This window comes from Pygocentrus nattereri, chromosome 15 (assembly GCF_015220715.1).
Source record: "Pygocentrus nattereri isolate fPygNat1 chromosome 15, fPygNat1.pri, whole genome shotgun sequence".
NCBI lineage: Eukaryota > Metazoa > Chordata > Actinopteri > Characiformes > Serrasalmidae > Pygocentrus > Pygocentrus nattereri.
The window spans coordinates 32,290,968-32,307,321 of NC_051225.1; the positions used below are offsets into that span (position 1 = coordinate 32,290,968).

Consider the following 16,354-nt stretch of genomic DNA (forward strand, 5'->3'; position numbering starts at 1 on the left):
TTTTCTTTGATCTAGGTCTATTTTCTAAGGAGAGGTGTGCTAGTGGATGCTGAACATGTGGGCAAATCTCCCTCACGTTATGGGCATTAGAGGTTTCTAGAGCTACAGTAGCTAGACAATACTACAGACAAAATATCTAACTAAAGCCAATTTGATTTTGCCTGAAGAGCATTGTAATTTAAACGAGATTGGTGGCTTTATTTCAGTATGATGCTGAAAATCTGTGTCTGTGAAAATTAGACTCTGTGTGAAAAGGTCTTAAGGCTTTGACTTCCTACTCTGGCAAGAATGGAAAAATAGATGTATGGAATATGGTTATGTGTGGTATTAAATACTGAAACTATTGAAATGTATTAACAATTTTGTCCTTATTTGCCCATTTTACATCCCAGGGCCATTTTTTTTCCACCAGGGGTGCCCGATCCTGGTCCTGGAGATCTACCACCCTGCAGAGTTTAGCTCCAACCTAACACACCTCATCCAAGCAATCAAGGCCTTTAGGGGCATCTGACCATAGGAGCCAGGAGTGTTGGATCTGAACTCTCTAGGGTGGTAGGATTGAGGACCAGTTGAGCACCCCTGTTTTACACCATTTGCAAATGCCATTTGCCCATTACTTTGTGTGAACATTTCATGATGAATGGACAAATAGAAATGGTCTAAAATAATTTTAAAAAATGAATTTCCCTCACTTTTTAAATAAAGGAGGTTAATATGTAAACATTGTTAAACTTTCAAAATGTACCATTTTTTACCCAGCCCATATATGGAAATTAAGCTGCAAAAACAGCCTGTTTTGAATGAACTCTTTCTGTGATGTCATGAATATCAGCTCATTTGCATAAATCCACCTATTCAGGCTACAGCAATGTAGATTTGAAGTTCTAAGGAGTGTTCCTGCTCTTGAGTGCTTTTTGAAAGAGGCATAATACAGAACAGCCAATCAGAACAAAGGTAATTTACATATAGGTCTTAAAGGCACAGTAACAAAAAATTTAATAATAATCTAATCTAATTATCTAAATGATAGAGGTTGTAAAATGGTCCTGTACAAATGAATTAAAAAATAAAAATGTGGGTATATAAAACCATTAAAGTGATGTAAGTGGATCTCAAGGAGAAAAATGTAGGATACGAGTCTTTTAAAGTTAAGACCATTCTTTCCTTCTCCTTCAAACGTTTCCATATTTGGAGATGACATTTGGTTGACAGCAACAATATATAAACTGCAATCCTTTTGAAATGGAGAGAAAAGAGCTGTACATCAGAATAAACGTCCATACAACAGTGAACCATCCATCATAATCACCAGGTGCCTCTCTTTCCCTTTACAGTAGCCACAAATAACTGGATTTTGGAAAGAGTACAAAAGCAATATCTGGCATCCCCCAGGTGTCCAAGCTGGCTTGCTTGTTCGACTGCTAGGTTGCAGAATTTATTTATTTTTTTTTTATGCTGGGCACTACAGTTATGATTTCCTCTACAAAAAAGCCATGCATCTGAGCTTGCCCACTTGCAGACCACTGCTGACGCTGCTGTAAGAAGCAGAAGATGAACAGTCTTCAGTTCAGGCAGTGTGTGACTGAGTGGAGTTGGAGCTGATCGTACTCATTGTATTGCATTTCAGAAATCCACCCTGAGAGCTCAGCAATGAGCACCCCCTCCCGAATCAACGGCATTACCACCAGCCGGCTGCCTTCGCGCTGCGTTGTCATGGTAACGGAGCATGTGTGAACAGCAAGGAGAGCAGAGCTGCAGGCCGGAGAGCCTGTGTTCCTCACAGCAGCAGAGCACACGCCTCAGCCTCCTCATTCATCCTGTCAATATGAAATATGCTATCTGTTTGTGAGCGCTGGCCCCTTTAAGAGGCCCATGGCCACAGTCAGTCTCTCACAACATGATGCTACAGCTGGAGGAGTGCAAATGGCTCTTAAAGACACAGTCAGGGACTCTTAAGGTGGTTTTGGTTTATATTAAATCTTTGGTCCATACCCAAAGGTTTTTAAACATCCATCCATTTTCTAAGCCACTTCTCCGTAAGGGTCGCGGGGGGGTGCTAGAGCCTATCCCAGCATTCATCGGGCGGAAGGCAGGATACACCCTGGACAGGTCGCCAGTCCATCGCAGGGCAGCTTTTAAAAATAGCCAAGGATATTCTTGAAAGTATTAGGGATGTGGATTCTGATCAATTTGATTACTCCTAAGACTTAATAAATGGATAAATGGTAAACCACAGGGGTGAAAAAATGAGGCTTTAGGCTGAAAATAATGCATCAAAATATACAATCACTGTAATAGGGTGCACTGGTGGTAGCAGGCTATAAAATTCAGTAGCACAAATAAACACTGAACAGCTCACTGAGGTGGATATTTGCAAAAATGTGTTATTATTCAAAAATAGCCATTGGAAATGTTTTTTCACTGCTTGAGTAATGGAGGCTGGCTGTCTTGAATGAGCTAATGAACTAAAGCAGCCAACTTGTGCAACAGTAGATGAAGATGACTCATCGTCTTCTACACAAGTTTCTTTTCCTCAGTAGATGATGTGCAAACATGTTTGTCAAAGTAACACAGAGAACAGAGAAATATCTTTTCACTGTTTTTGGTTCCAGCTGCTGTCAGCTACAGTAGTTAGCTCTTTTAACCCCTTTTACAGAAGCCATACAGGCACTTTCATCCTCTTTTGGAAATCCCTCAGTTAAACTATGCATTTTTCCATATGAAATACATTAGATGGAAATGTGTGTAATTTACTTCATTACTCAGAACACAGAACACAGAGCCAGCAGTGTCCATGTTAAACTGATAAAGTTACCAGAAATATACTTTATATTATTTGATTATATTATTTAAAAATATAAGAATTGATTGATTTCTGTGTTTTGTTGTAGTAAAATATACTTACTTAATCTTAAATGTGAGTAAAACTGCCCCACTTCATTACTGTTAGAACATAACAGCATCTCCCTGAAAAGCCGGCCTGTGCTTTATTTCCCTGGCTATCTGTTAGAGGTCATGAATACCCAAATAGTGAGTTCATTATTCAAATACTGGCACCTACAAGGGTTAAGTGAGTACTCATATCTGTACGCACCCCTAAAAGATACACAGATATTCTTTAGATAATCCATAAACTTATATCTCATAGTTTCTTGAAGATGCCTTCAGTCATTTAGAGCCTGAAACTTAAAACTGTTTTTAAGTGACTAAATTATTAGTGACTAATGTGACAGTTCTCAATTGATAAATATACTCAAGATAAACTGCAGATACTCACAACATCTTAAAAAACAAATACAATGTAAGCAACTATAAACTTATGCGTAAATTAATCTTATAATATGTAAATAACATGAACTTCCAGACTCTCAAACAAGACTTTCTGCTTGGTTGTTCAAAACAGCATCACTTTCCTAATAACTAACGGTAGTTATATAACAATTAGAGAAACATTATCAGTGGTATGTCAGTGAGATTTACCAATAAATCTATGCAATCTTAATATTGGTGATTTGACTGGCAAAGCTTGTTTTTTCTATTGCACCTTACCATCATACAATATGGTCAGCCAATAAAGCATACAAGGAAATGATTTTGATGAGTTTTTAATCTTTTTTAAACTGTTCTTTATGCAAGTTCATCACACACAGCAAAACTTAAACATAATGAATTCCTGCATAATATTTTTTGCCATCTAATAAGAGGAGATTCAGAATAATATCCAACAAGACAGCGAAACATCTCACTACCCTGATCTTTCAGCACAGATGCCAGAAAGCAGGAAGTAGGTCAGTGTTTACGCCACAGAATGCTGCATTGGTCTGTAAATTATGCAGCAGGTTTTGTCTGCTAAGCGATAAATTTAACCTACAGTTCTTGCCTTGCAAACATGGAAATAAGGTAGACAAACGATCAGCATCATACCGCATAACACAAATCTTATTTACAGTCTTCAGCATGGTGATGTGTTGTCATCTAAAAGAGGACCCAGTGTATGATCACGCTGCATACACCACATACTGCTGCAGTGTAATTTCAATGGCTATTATTTGAGCACATGTGACAGTATGGTCTCCATGGCGACGGAGGGAAGTCAGGGAGGATACCTGTTTCTGAGTGAGACATGCTGATGGGGAAGATGGTAGATAAACATCATACACTCAGCTCTTGCATGATACACGGCATCTAGTTTACCCCAAAAATGACGCTTCCATTTATGTACAGTACTGTCCAAAGGTCTTCGGCCAAAATAAAATGATCCACTATGCTATGTATATGAAGTCATTCGTTTGCTCAGAAAAACACTAACATAAGAATAAATACAAATAAACCTTCGCCTCAGTCAGTGTGTTAGCTTAACCATTTACAGTTAGCTACCATCCAGTAACATGATTCGCAGTGGTGTAGTGATGTCTGGAAAGGTGGGTATGCTGTGCCCTCGTTAGGAAATCCCAGCCCAACAAATATGCGTCCACCATTTCCCCATATACTCCATAAATACAGGCCTTAATGTGGGCTAAAAGTCCAACATGTTGTAATATATAATATAGGTGTATTCACTTAAATATCACAAGAACGCATCAAAAGAATCAAAGGATGATCATGTAATGGATCTCAAAACTGATTCTCTGTTACTGTTGTCATTATTTCATAAATTTGCTATGATGAGTTCATTTCACTCTTAAACTGCTGCCAGATACACTACACATCCTAAAGTATCTAGACACCCCCTCTTTAAGGAGAAGAATGCATCCAGCTTGTTTAATCCCCGTAGAAAAGCACTGGCAATACAATGGGACGCTCTGGAGTAGCTAAACATGAGCCTAAGGTCCCTATGTCAAAAGCATCGACTAGAAGGGTATAATGCCCCCCCAGCATTACAATCGAATGCAGAAAATGACTGCAGTGGGTTTAAATAACTGATCCTCTCACATAATTGCAATTAAAGGCTCAGGCCTAACTACAGTAAGTAATATGCAACAGCAAAATAAATAAGTGGTATATCAAATATGTAGATTGATGTTAATCTTGAGGATGCAGCATTATTTAACCCGTTTAACATTTATAACCAGCTAGTTCACTTAGACAGGTTATGTATGAACAGATTTCCAGTACAGGCAAATGGCATTTATTCCATGTGAAAACTACATTTACAAAATGAGCAGTATTGCAAGTTAATTAACCAGACGTACGTAATTAACTTGCTAACATGTAACGGTGCGACAGGATGAAATGTTTTTTGTAGCAGCTGCTAAATCTGTAATTAACAGAAACAGATACAGTTTAGAATATTCCAGGGACTAATGTTAGTAATGTACAAATATAATGATGACCTTCAGTGATTTTTGTAAGCATAACCAAGCTGGTTCCCTCCGACAAATCACCCAAGTGTGAACTGTATGTCTTCAGTGAGTGGTTCACATGGTCAGACCAGTAGCATAAATGGAGAACCACCCTTTACCAAACAATCTGCTGCTTCAAAATGGGCACCAGTATGTTTTCTATTCCGGCAGGCAAAACTGCGCTTCCGGGTAAGGCTATGTCAAACTTCTTTGCGACGATTTTATTAATTATTGTCACCACAATCACTGAAGTTGAAGAACTGTTTCAGCTCTGGTAGCAAAAAATTGTTCCCTGCACATAAGCTATGCTTGGGCCCACTCTCCGAAATATACTGGTTATTCCATGTATGTATATATTTTTAAAACCTAATAGTATACCTACAAGCAAAAAACAAAACCACTCTGTGCAGCTCAATAGTTTTAAAGAGTTTTCTCAGCTGGTCTCAGACTTTTGCACAGCGCTGTGTCCCAGATTTTGTAAGAACTTGCTGCGCCATTTTGAGAATGTGTTTGAATGGGGATTCACAGGAATTCCTCTGTTCATTAAAGGCTTTGACAGCAGCACACAGCCACACGTCCTTCGCATTTTCTGTTCACTCCGCAATAAACAGAGAGACTTCAAACTGCTTGATCAGTGGTGATGAAAGCTCGAGGCGAGAGATTCCTATTGTTGAAAGTTCACTCGCACACATACACGCTCACACGTCTCTCTATACAGTACTTTAACAAACTGTCCTCTTTATTCATTGTTCCCAACAGACTCATTCTGCTGCCATCTTTTATTCATAAGATCTCACCATGAAGAGGCAGTTTTCCTCCCGGCGCTCTGCGTGCATCACTCAATGTCTCTCTTTTGGACGCCGTCCACTGTCCATACCTGTGCTAGAGTTGTGCGTGTCTACAGGTTTAATTGGTACACTGAATTAACCAACTGCAGTCAACAGCAACAACAACAACAACAACAACAACAACAACAACAACAACAACAACAACAACAACAACAACAACAACAACAACAACAGGAATAATATAAGCCAAGTGGAGCTAGAAGGCAATATAACAATCATACCGCTTGTAATCATATATAATCATACTGTTTCAATTTTTAATAATTTCCTGTACACAATTATCACCAAAGTGATGGACATAAACAGTCTACTGCTTGCAAAGCTTGTGCACTGTGCTTTTTTAAACATTTCCAGTATATTTAAACAATACTGCAAAAATACAGAAAACCATGATAATCTGATAAACCGATATCATGATACATATCAATTTACGAAGTTGTAAGCTCTGTATGAAAGTGAGGAATTGAAGTGTAGGCCCACATACAGTCTCTTAGAGTTTAAGGGGTTAATTGGGCTGTCTTATGTAAAGTATGTTGCAAACCACACACTATTCTCTGATGAGCCACCCACATCAGGCTGAGGATGTACAATAACTTCTTATAATGAGGGCAAACTGAGCCCCTCAGGAGCCTTCAGCACTAAAATTACTCACTCCCACTTCTGCAAAGGCCGCATACTGCATTAGCAAGAGTCAATCATATGGAAAAAAAAGGGAATTTGACAACATGAACAACCAAAAGACAAGAATTTGCTGCCTTATTCAACTGACAAATCAACCGTGCAAAGCACACTTGTATAATGTAGGATTTTATAGTTTATATTGATATTAGTGTTTTCCTCAGAATCAGAATTTTTTACTATGTTTTTACTATGCTGCTCATGTTAACAACCTAATAAGCAGATTTTGAAATTCTACCATTTTTCATGTATCTTCATGTATTTCTTCTCATTATGGCATTATGATCTAGTGATGGACACAACAACTCTTTTCAATCAGTCAGATCAATTGGCACAAATGGGAGTCAAAAGAAGAACCTGATTATTCTCACAAACATGACAAATACTGTGATCCAACTTGGGAAAAATAATGTTTTTTATTTATATTTTTCAGCTATACAAATCATGATCCTTGGTTGAATAATTAAAAATTAAAAACACAGTAAGGTTTGAATACATATCTGTAAATAATGTAAACGTCTTCTCTTAATTTGTAGACTATTGTCAGACGAAGTGATGTGATACATTAAGTGATATATGTGTATACACACACACACACACACACACACACACACACACACATATATATTATATATATATATAGCGCTGCTGTCAGAAAAAAAACAAATATCCCCATTTTTGTTGTTTTTCAGTTTTTGGTATAATTTGAAAAGGCCTGTTGACCTTTACAGTGTGTGTAAATTTCATGAAGAATGGAACAAAAGAAATGGCCCAAACTGACTTGGAAAGATGTCTGGTTCCAATGATTTAAATTGAAAGTAACATATTTTTTTCCTTCTCCTGTAAAGTTACCATTTTTGAGATACAAGGTTTTCTTTAGACACACACACACACACACACACACACACACACACACACACACACACACACACACACACACACACACACACACACACACACACACACACACACACGCCACTTGTTTACACAAACAGCTAATCAGCCAATCACATGGCTGCAACTCAATGCATTTAGGCATGTAAAGGTGGTCAAGACAACTTGCTGAAGTGCAAACCGAGCATCAGAATGGGGAAGAAAGGTGATTTAAGTGACTTTGAACGAGGCATGTTGGTGCCAGACGGGCTGGTCTGAATATTTCAGAAACTGCTGATCTACTGGGATTTTCATGCACAACCATCTCTAGGATTTACAGAGAATGGAAAAGAGAAAATATCCAGTGAGCGGCAGTTGTGTGGATGAAAATGCCTTGTTGATGTGAGAGGTCAAAGGAGAATGGGCAGACAGTAACTCAAACAAAATCTCTAAGAAATGTTTCCAACACCTTGTTGAAAGTATGCCACGAAGACTTAAATCAGTTCTGAAGGCAAAATTTTCTCTCATTACTGTAACACAGTGATAGCCATAGAAATGTTACTGTTATTGTTTACTGTACTGAGAATTAGCACAGAAAATGGCAAAAAAAACTTTATTACAAAAAATTAACTCCACAAACTCTTTTGCTGCTCCAAATAGTAATTATTAATTACCCAAATGGCATTTAATTCAGTAGCAATGTCAGTTTTTTGTTCCCAAAATTAGATAAGTCAGTGATTACATCTTTCAAAAAGTCAATAAAACCTTACTAACTAATTAAAATCACATTTCTTTGAGGTGATTCTTCAAATAACAAATAATAACATTATAAGTTAATTGAATAAGTCAAACGTTGATAAATGGCTTCACTGGATGTTTTTTGAGAGGCAGTGATCACCAGATACAAACAAACAACAACAACCAAAGGCTGGTGACATGAGCTAAATTACACAAAAACCGCCAAGGACAAATTGACACAAAATGACACAAAATGACACAAAAACAAACACAACAATCTGAAAGTTAGGAGATAATAAAGGGGCAGGGACAAAATGTTCCAAAGAGATGTAGAATGGGGGTTCTGTGATTTTCAACTACACCATCATAAGTTCTTCCCATTTGTTTTGTCTTCATTTGAAAAAAATAAAGTTATCAACTGGCTCCTCATCACAAATCAGCTACCAACATTCACTTAAAAGAGCCGTCTCACTCCCGAGTGACACAACACTATGATGAACAGTCTTGAGCACTACTGTACAAATAACAAATTACTGTTATGAGAGTCACTATAATGCCTTTTAGCTAAGCTATTTAACACATCTCTGCATGTTCATTAATCATGATAGCCTAAAGCCTACAAAGTCAATTACTACAGCCGCTCTGACAGACTTGCAGACTCTGTAATAATTATACATACGTGACACAGCCTCGGCATAAAACATGACCCATTTAAAGATTTCACTGTGACAAACATCTTCAATCATTTCACACATAGCTGCTATATTCAATAGCTTAACATACTACATTAATGCAAATAATAGATCACATTTTTAACTTTTGTAAGAAATATTTGTATTAAACATCTAAGGCCTGCTAGTGAATAGGAAAAGAGAATATTCAGAGGGAAGGATATGGGGTTCAGAGCACATGTGACTCAGAGCTGGCAGTAAGAGTTCACACCTCTGAGATATTCTCAGTTAATACTGTTTATATTGAGCAGCTACCTCTCACACTGGAGCCACTCATGCACAAGAAAGCTCACAGCACTTCTCACCAACATCAGCCAAAGTGTCAGTGCTGCCAAGCTAAAAATCACTCCATCAGGCATTCACTGGCCTTTAATTAACAGCTCTGTCATTTTAACACAGTAATGCTTCTGCAAACATTGAGGCTAATTTAGCTAACATATAACATAAGCTTTACATAATCATTGTGCAATGTGCATGCTGAAATCATCACACACTCACCTAAAATAGCATCAACTTTTTAATGATTTCAAATAGACTTGCTTATTGGTTTCTGACAATAAGACACATTGTTATCTACTTAAATGGACAAAAGTACAAACCAAATTTAGGCTTCAAGATGTTTGCACCTATTGTAGTTAGGCTACCTACTTTGTGATACAGAGTCAGAACCAAGGGACAAAGAGAGGGAAGGTGTGCTGAGTTGGGGTGCCAAAAATTTAAGCAGCATTTAAATAATGTACATAGTTTTTTTCCCCCCATTTAATTTTTTGGTAGTTGCCGTCAAACAGAAAACAATATACACCTATTATGGAAACGAGCTGAGCGATGAACAATCAGATCACTGGTGGCGCGGAAACCTACACCGTCTCATTCGCGTAATCAAGTTATGAACTAAAGGATCAACACCTGAAAGCACACCAAGTGGGAAGTATTACGGTTGGGAAAAAAAGATTCTAAGAATTCAAAATATTAGGCTGCTTGGGGAACAGAACTAGCCTACACTTTTGCCTGGACACCTAAATATGGTTGTGCACTAACAACATGAAACCAAAGCAGCCAACAGCTGGTCAGGGGAGCAATTCAGCTCAAAGTAATGTATATACAGCATTAACCTAAGCAGTGCATTCAGTTATTAAAAAAATACATACGTTTAGAAGCATGCAAGTTTATGGTTGATTCTGGTTTCTTTAAAGCCAAATTGCCCAGATTTTTATTAGCATATTTTTCCCATCACACAGTGTGGGCTAAATGTTTAAAGAACTTTCTATTAACCAAACTTGCAATTTAAACAGTATTATTTGGCCTTTAATGGGACAAACTTGGGTGCCACTGTGGCACAGTTGATAGCGGTCATCTCACAGCAACAAGGGCGGAGTGACCAGGGTCCTCTCTGTGTGGAGTTTGCATGCTCTCCCCATGTCTGTGTGGGTTTCCTCCCACGGTCCAAAGACATGCAGTCAGGCCAAGTGGACATGCAAAACTGCCCCTAGGTGCGAGTGTGCGTATAATTGTAATTGTGTACATCTGTGCATCTGCTCTCTGATGGACTGGTAACCTGTCCAGGGTGTTTCCTGCGTTCCTCCTTATAACCGCTGGGATAAGCTCCAACTCCCCCCCGCATCCCAGAAGTGTCCTATTTTCCAACCTCTCTTTATCCTTTAGAATTAAACAGGCTGTTTTCAGTACTGTGCCTTTAAGACTGGTATATGTAAATGAAACACTTCTCTGATTGGCTGCCCTGTATTTCACCTTGTTTAAAAAGCAATCCAAGCTACAACACTCTTTATAACTTCATGGCTAAAGTGCTGTGGGCTGATCTATGTAAAATAATGGGTTCTAGTGACATTACAAAGAGTGAGTTCAAAACTTTATTTTTTCACAGCTTATTTCTCATTCATGGAATGACTGTGAATGACTGGAGGAGTGATTGGCATTTCTTTAACTTTAACGATGTTTACACACTAAATCAAATTTTAAAAAAACAAGGGAACTGTGGTTTTCCATGATATAGGTCCTTTAAATATGGATCCAGTTGCCTAATTAAATTTTGCAAATTTGTGTATCCCTAATATAAATGAAATACACATAAAACAAATATTGTTTCCTGACACAAGCACACACAGGTCTTCTACTCTCTTCAGATCATTTATTTATTTATTTACCAACCATTCTTATCAGTAACAATCCTGAAATCAGCAACCTGACTTCACACGAATAAGTAAGTAAGTAAGTAAGTCTTTTTGGGTTTACTTAACAACGCATCATGTTTTTCTGACAAGACGTGTGATGTAATTGGCACAATGCTAATCTGGCAGCTATAAGCTTTTATTACTTATTCGACTACATTAGCCTTGTAGGCCCTGTGCAAAACTAAAGAAAGCAAACTTTAGACAACTTTAAACATGTCTTGGCTAACCGACTACATTTGTGTTCAGGAGAAAATTGCATAAATTGGACTTTCTGGCTGAAGCACTAGGACATGGGAAAGGTTTAGATGCTTTTTCACATCAGTGTTTGGACATGCTGTGAGTGTCGAAGTGATTTATTCTGCACAGGTAAGGCTGCGTAGATCAATGGGATTATTTTGAGGCTGTGGATGTGAGTGGGTGATGCAGAGAGTGTTTGCATGTGTGTATTTTCGTGCGCTGGTGTAATGAGGATCTGTATGCGGGGGATGCAGGTGGGTAGAAACTATAGAAGCAGGATTCTTCAGAGTTACAGAGAGACAGAGTGAGAGAGATGGTGGTGATGATGTCAATGAGAAGCATGATCAAAAAAGGGTGGGCCTAAAGACAAAGGCAGACAAGGAAGACAGACAGACTCGCAATCAACAAGGCAGTGAAGAGAACAATAACAGACAGCACTAAATGCAGGGCTCCATGTACTTGCATGTTCAATGGAAAAAAACTAAGAGAAATGATATATTACAACGAGACATATATATATAAAATATATATTTCCCTCTAAATACGCTCTTCATTTCTCTTCAGAAAAACCTAACACTACTCCAACAAAGCATGGACATGATCCCTCCACCATCTACCCTACTGCGCACATCCAAAATAGAAATCCCCTTGAATTATTAATAATGCTACAATTTAATTGCTGCAGTAATACTCATTTAATACATTCAGGCCAAGACCAAATCCCTTTCGCCGAGGCCGTTCAGCCAAGGCCTGTAGCTTTCGTTCATAAATTTTAAATTAAATAAACACAAAGAACTCAAAGATTTCATAACTCAGACTTTGTAACCGAGGCTTTTTCTTGCTCCGTCAAAACAGAATCCTCCATTTTTTGTTCTCAGTTCCAATAATATGAGACATGATGGTGATAACAGATTTTCACAATGTCATCAGCCCATAATGAAACATCATCCTACAATGAAACAGCACAACCAAACAATCAATAGAAAACCTAATCTAATCATAGCTCTATATCTGTTCAAACTTAAAAACATTAATAATTCACTGTACTACAGAAAAGTATACATTTATACACACACACATATGTTTTAGACATGTGCTTTGTGTTTATTAGTCTAAAGCCTATTCAAAGAAATACACTGATTGTAAGTAGATGGACAGGCTAATGCAAGCTGCCTTATGCCAGAGTAATTGACTTTCAATGAGAAGGTCTAAAGTATTTTTTTGGAAATCCATCCATGTAGGAGTGGTACATGCTGGGTGTTAAAGTTGTCGCCTAAGAAACTTCTTTTTTCAGATTTATCGCTATTAATCACAACATTACATATAAAAACACATATGTACGTTCACTAGTGGCTTGGACAGTAAATAAAATGGCTATTTGTGTGTTATATACTTTGCAACCCCTGGTTCCTTATCACCAGTCAGTAAGTTTCTCTACAACGACCTTTCAAACCTTTATCAAACCACTCTGAATGACTTTCTTTGCATCTTAAAGATAACATTATGTAGAACTTTTAAAAAAAACTGGTGGATTTCCCCTTTAAGGCACAGTTCAGAAAGCCTGAACATTACCGATGAACACAGATACACACAAAGACATTACAATGCAGAAGAGGAGTATGAAATCTCGGAACCACTGAACTGGGTGAACATCTCGCCTCAATCACATCTCCAATTCAAGACGAACTAGAAAGAAGAAGCACAGACATGCGAGGCCCTTTTTAAGTCTTTAGGGTGAACGCTGTACTGTAGCGAACCAGGCAAGCCATTACTGAACAATGCTAATGAGGTGCTAATGCTAATGAGAGTGAAAAGCTTAAGGCAGCTTGTCAACACTTCTAATCCATCAAGCCCTTCAGGCTGACAGCAGCCAGTTGCTGATGTACCACCTCAAGGTCCAATAAATAATATAGCACCTACAAGCTGGAGTGCAGCTAGAAGACCTGAACTGGGCTTATGTTTGGTTCAGTTTGATATGGGGTATTTGGATGCAGGAAAAAAATTCAGAACACTCAATAAAAATTCTGACTAATAAATTTACAGCACTGTGCAAAAGTTTTTAAAGGTATTTATGTGGGAAGTGTTTCTTTGTAAGAAAAAAAACACTAAGATTACATTAGAATAAATTTTTACTTCTGAAACCTACATTTCAGCACAGAAGCCTAGTTTTTCAGGCATTGTAAGAAAAGGCAAACGATTGGTGACCTTCAGTAAGAAGAATCTGAGGTCTGTGCTAATTATTAGTTTATGAATGTATTACATCAAAAATTGTTGTGACATCAAAGCTACTTTCACTATATTTCACAATGTCACTGTACAAACTGTAATGATAATTAACTCCCATTTTATTTCTGCTCCGTTGTTTTCCTTAAAATAAAGTCACCTCAAAGACGCCAGCAAGCCAATAAACTACAACAATAACTTCACATACTCCGTTTTTTCTTTACCTAAACATGATTGCATACGTTGGAATAATGAGTTCCTTTTCGGAGAGAAGTCGGGAAAACCTACTACCCAACTTGCACTTAGCAATAGACAAGCATGGTTGCCAGGTCCAGCAAAAATTCTGTTTAGATTACGGCCAATGGAACCTTAACTAGCCTCAAATTTTTCAATGACCACACACACACACACACACACACACACACACACACACACACACACACACACACACACACACACACACACACACACACACACACTACAAAATTACTGTTACAAATGTCTCCAAAATGCCGCTGCTAGAGTTCTTATGAATGCTTGAAACTTTCATATCACACCCAACTTTAAAAAGTTGCTTTGGCTACCTGCAACCTTTAGAGCTGACCACCAACCTTGTGACGTGTTCAATCACTCAAATCGTCCAACAGCAACCTGCAGGTTATCCTGTAACCCGAATCAGCTGAGTGCAGGACCTGCTTTCATTTATGACAAGGTCAAACTGTGTATTCCCTCAGTGACTACACAAGAACCTTAAGAGTCACTAAGCAATTTTATAAAGACACACGTTAGGTTGCTTTAAATGGCTCTTTGTTTTAAATCCCATGGACCGCTTTACATGCAAGTTTACCACCTTTATATTTCGCCAGACAAGATGGTTTCATTAATAAGCGAGCTTCCGATGTCATCATATTAAAATGTGCTCTAGACTTGCTCCCTCCTCTCCCTTCCTCTCATAAAATGCTCATGGGTTCAACTGTAGTGAACTGTATGCTCCTCTGCCTACATTCAATATCACAATCAATATACAACACTGGGCAAAAGTCTCAAGGCATTTAAAGGTACTTATGTGAGTAATTTATTTGTAAGAATAATAAAAAAAAAAAACACTAAGATTAGAATAAATGCAATTATGCAAACAATAAAATGTGACTACATTTTCATTGCTGATGGAAATGAGTAAATCCATGCAATGGCTGAAGTGCACCAAAAAGTTAGGAACCAGACAGACAGTTCCATGTTCTTCTAACTGTATTTTTCTAAACAACATATTAATAATGTTTTTAAAAGCAAGAAATTCTTGTCACATTTTACAGTATGTTGATTTGTATTTATTAATGTTATAAATGTTTTTAAAGGCACAAACACATTTCCTGCCAAGATAAAAAGTTTTAAACAATGTTCATGGCTGCCTAAGACTCTTGAACAGTACTGTACATTTAAAACATAATTAACGGTCATATTCTCCGGACTTCTTATCCAATCTTTTGGTGAAAATACATTCTGATAGCAGACCACAAAACCTTATGAGCTCAAAAACAGTACTCAAACTGTAACCCAGACAACTAAGTAGACAAAAAAGAGGCTTATATAACATGCAGGTTAAAATACATTCATACAAACGATTGACGCTTGAGGCAAAAAGGAACCAGTGAGTCAGTACGCCAGTAATGATGGACATTCTTGTCTAAAATAAGAAAAAATAGCTTATGCCTCATATGAAGCAAAGAATGCAAGTGCAGAAAAACACTAATCCAAGTAGATTTCATATGTATGATTATGCTCTATAATTTCTGTATGCAAGAAAAGGCTAGGATACTTTATACCCTATCATTCTTTTCAAAAACTAGACACCTGCTGTAACACTCAAGAATAGAAATGATGTGATCAGGCTATCCTGACGTGAACATGGCTAATAAAATAATGAAAGTAGTTCAGTTCCAACATTCAATTAGTCAAGCAATCTGACTGCAGATGACATTTATATGGAGGAATGAATTATTATTTGTGCTGAAATATAGTCTGTTCAGGATGATGGAGCCAGAGGCGCAGTAAATGACTCCAGGGTAATTATGAATCAGCAGGATATAATTCACACAACAACGGCCTCCTTTAGAGAGCACACACACATAATAATACTGCCATCTACAAGAGCTCTGCCACATCACTGAGCTGCAAAGTAAAGAGATATAAAGACAAAAAAAATAAACTTCGTAATTATTATTGCGGGATGTGAGAGGAGAGAGGTGAGAGGAGATTTAGGCCTCCATATAAATTCTGCTATGTCTTTAAACCCAAGTCGGTGTTACAAAAAAAGAAAACAAGTAAATAAATAATTAAATAAAGACAACCCGACACTTATACTTAATCTTAACCTTTTAAAACTTTTAAAAAGAAGTTATTTATGTGAATGCACTGTATGCGTCAAACTTGAAAGGTGTTACAAGACAAACCAGCCAGGAAGTAGCAGGTGTCCCATCACTATAAGGTCCTTCAAG

General features: G+C 37.6%; 1 protein-coding gene across 4 annotated transcripts in view; it reads right to left on the reverse strand.

Annotated features, from left to right (window-relative positions):
• The window catches only part of camsap2a (calmodulin regulated spectrin-associated protein family, member 2a), a 67,003-nt gene that overhangs the window by 43,832 nt on the left and 6,817 nt on the right, over positions 1-16,354 (reverse strand). The window lies entirely within an intron of this gene.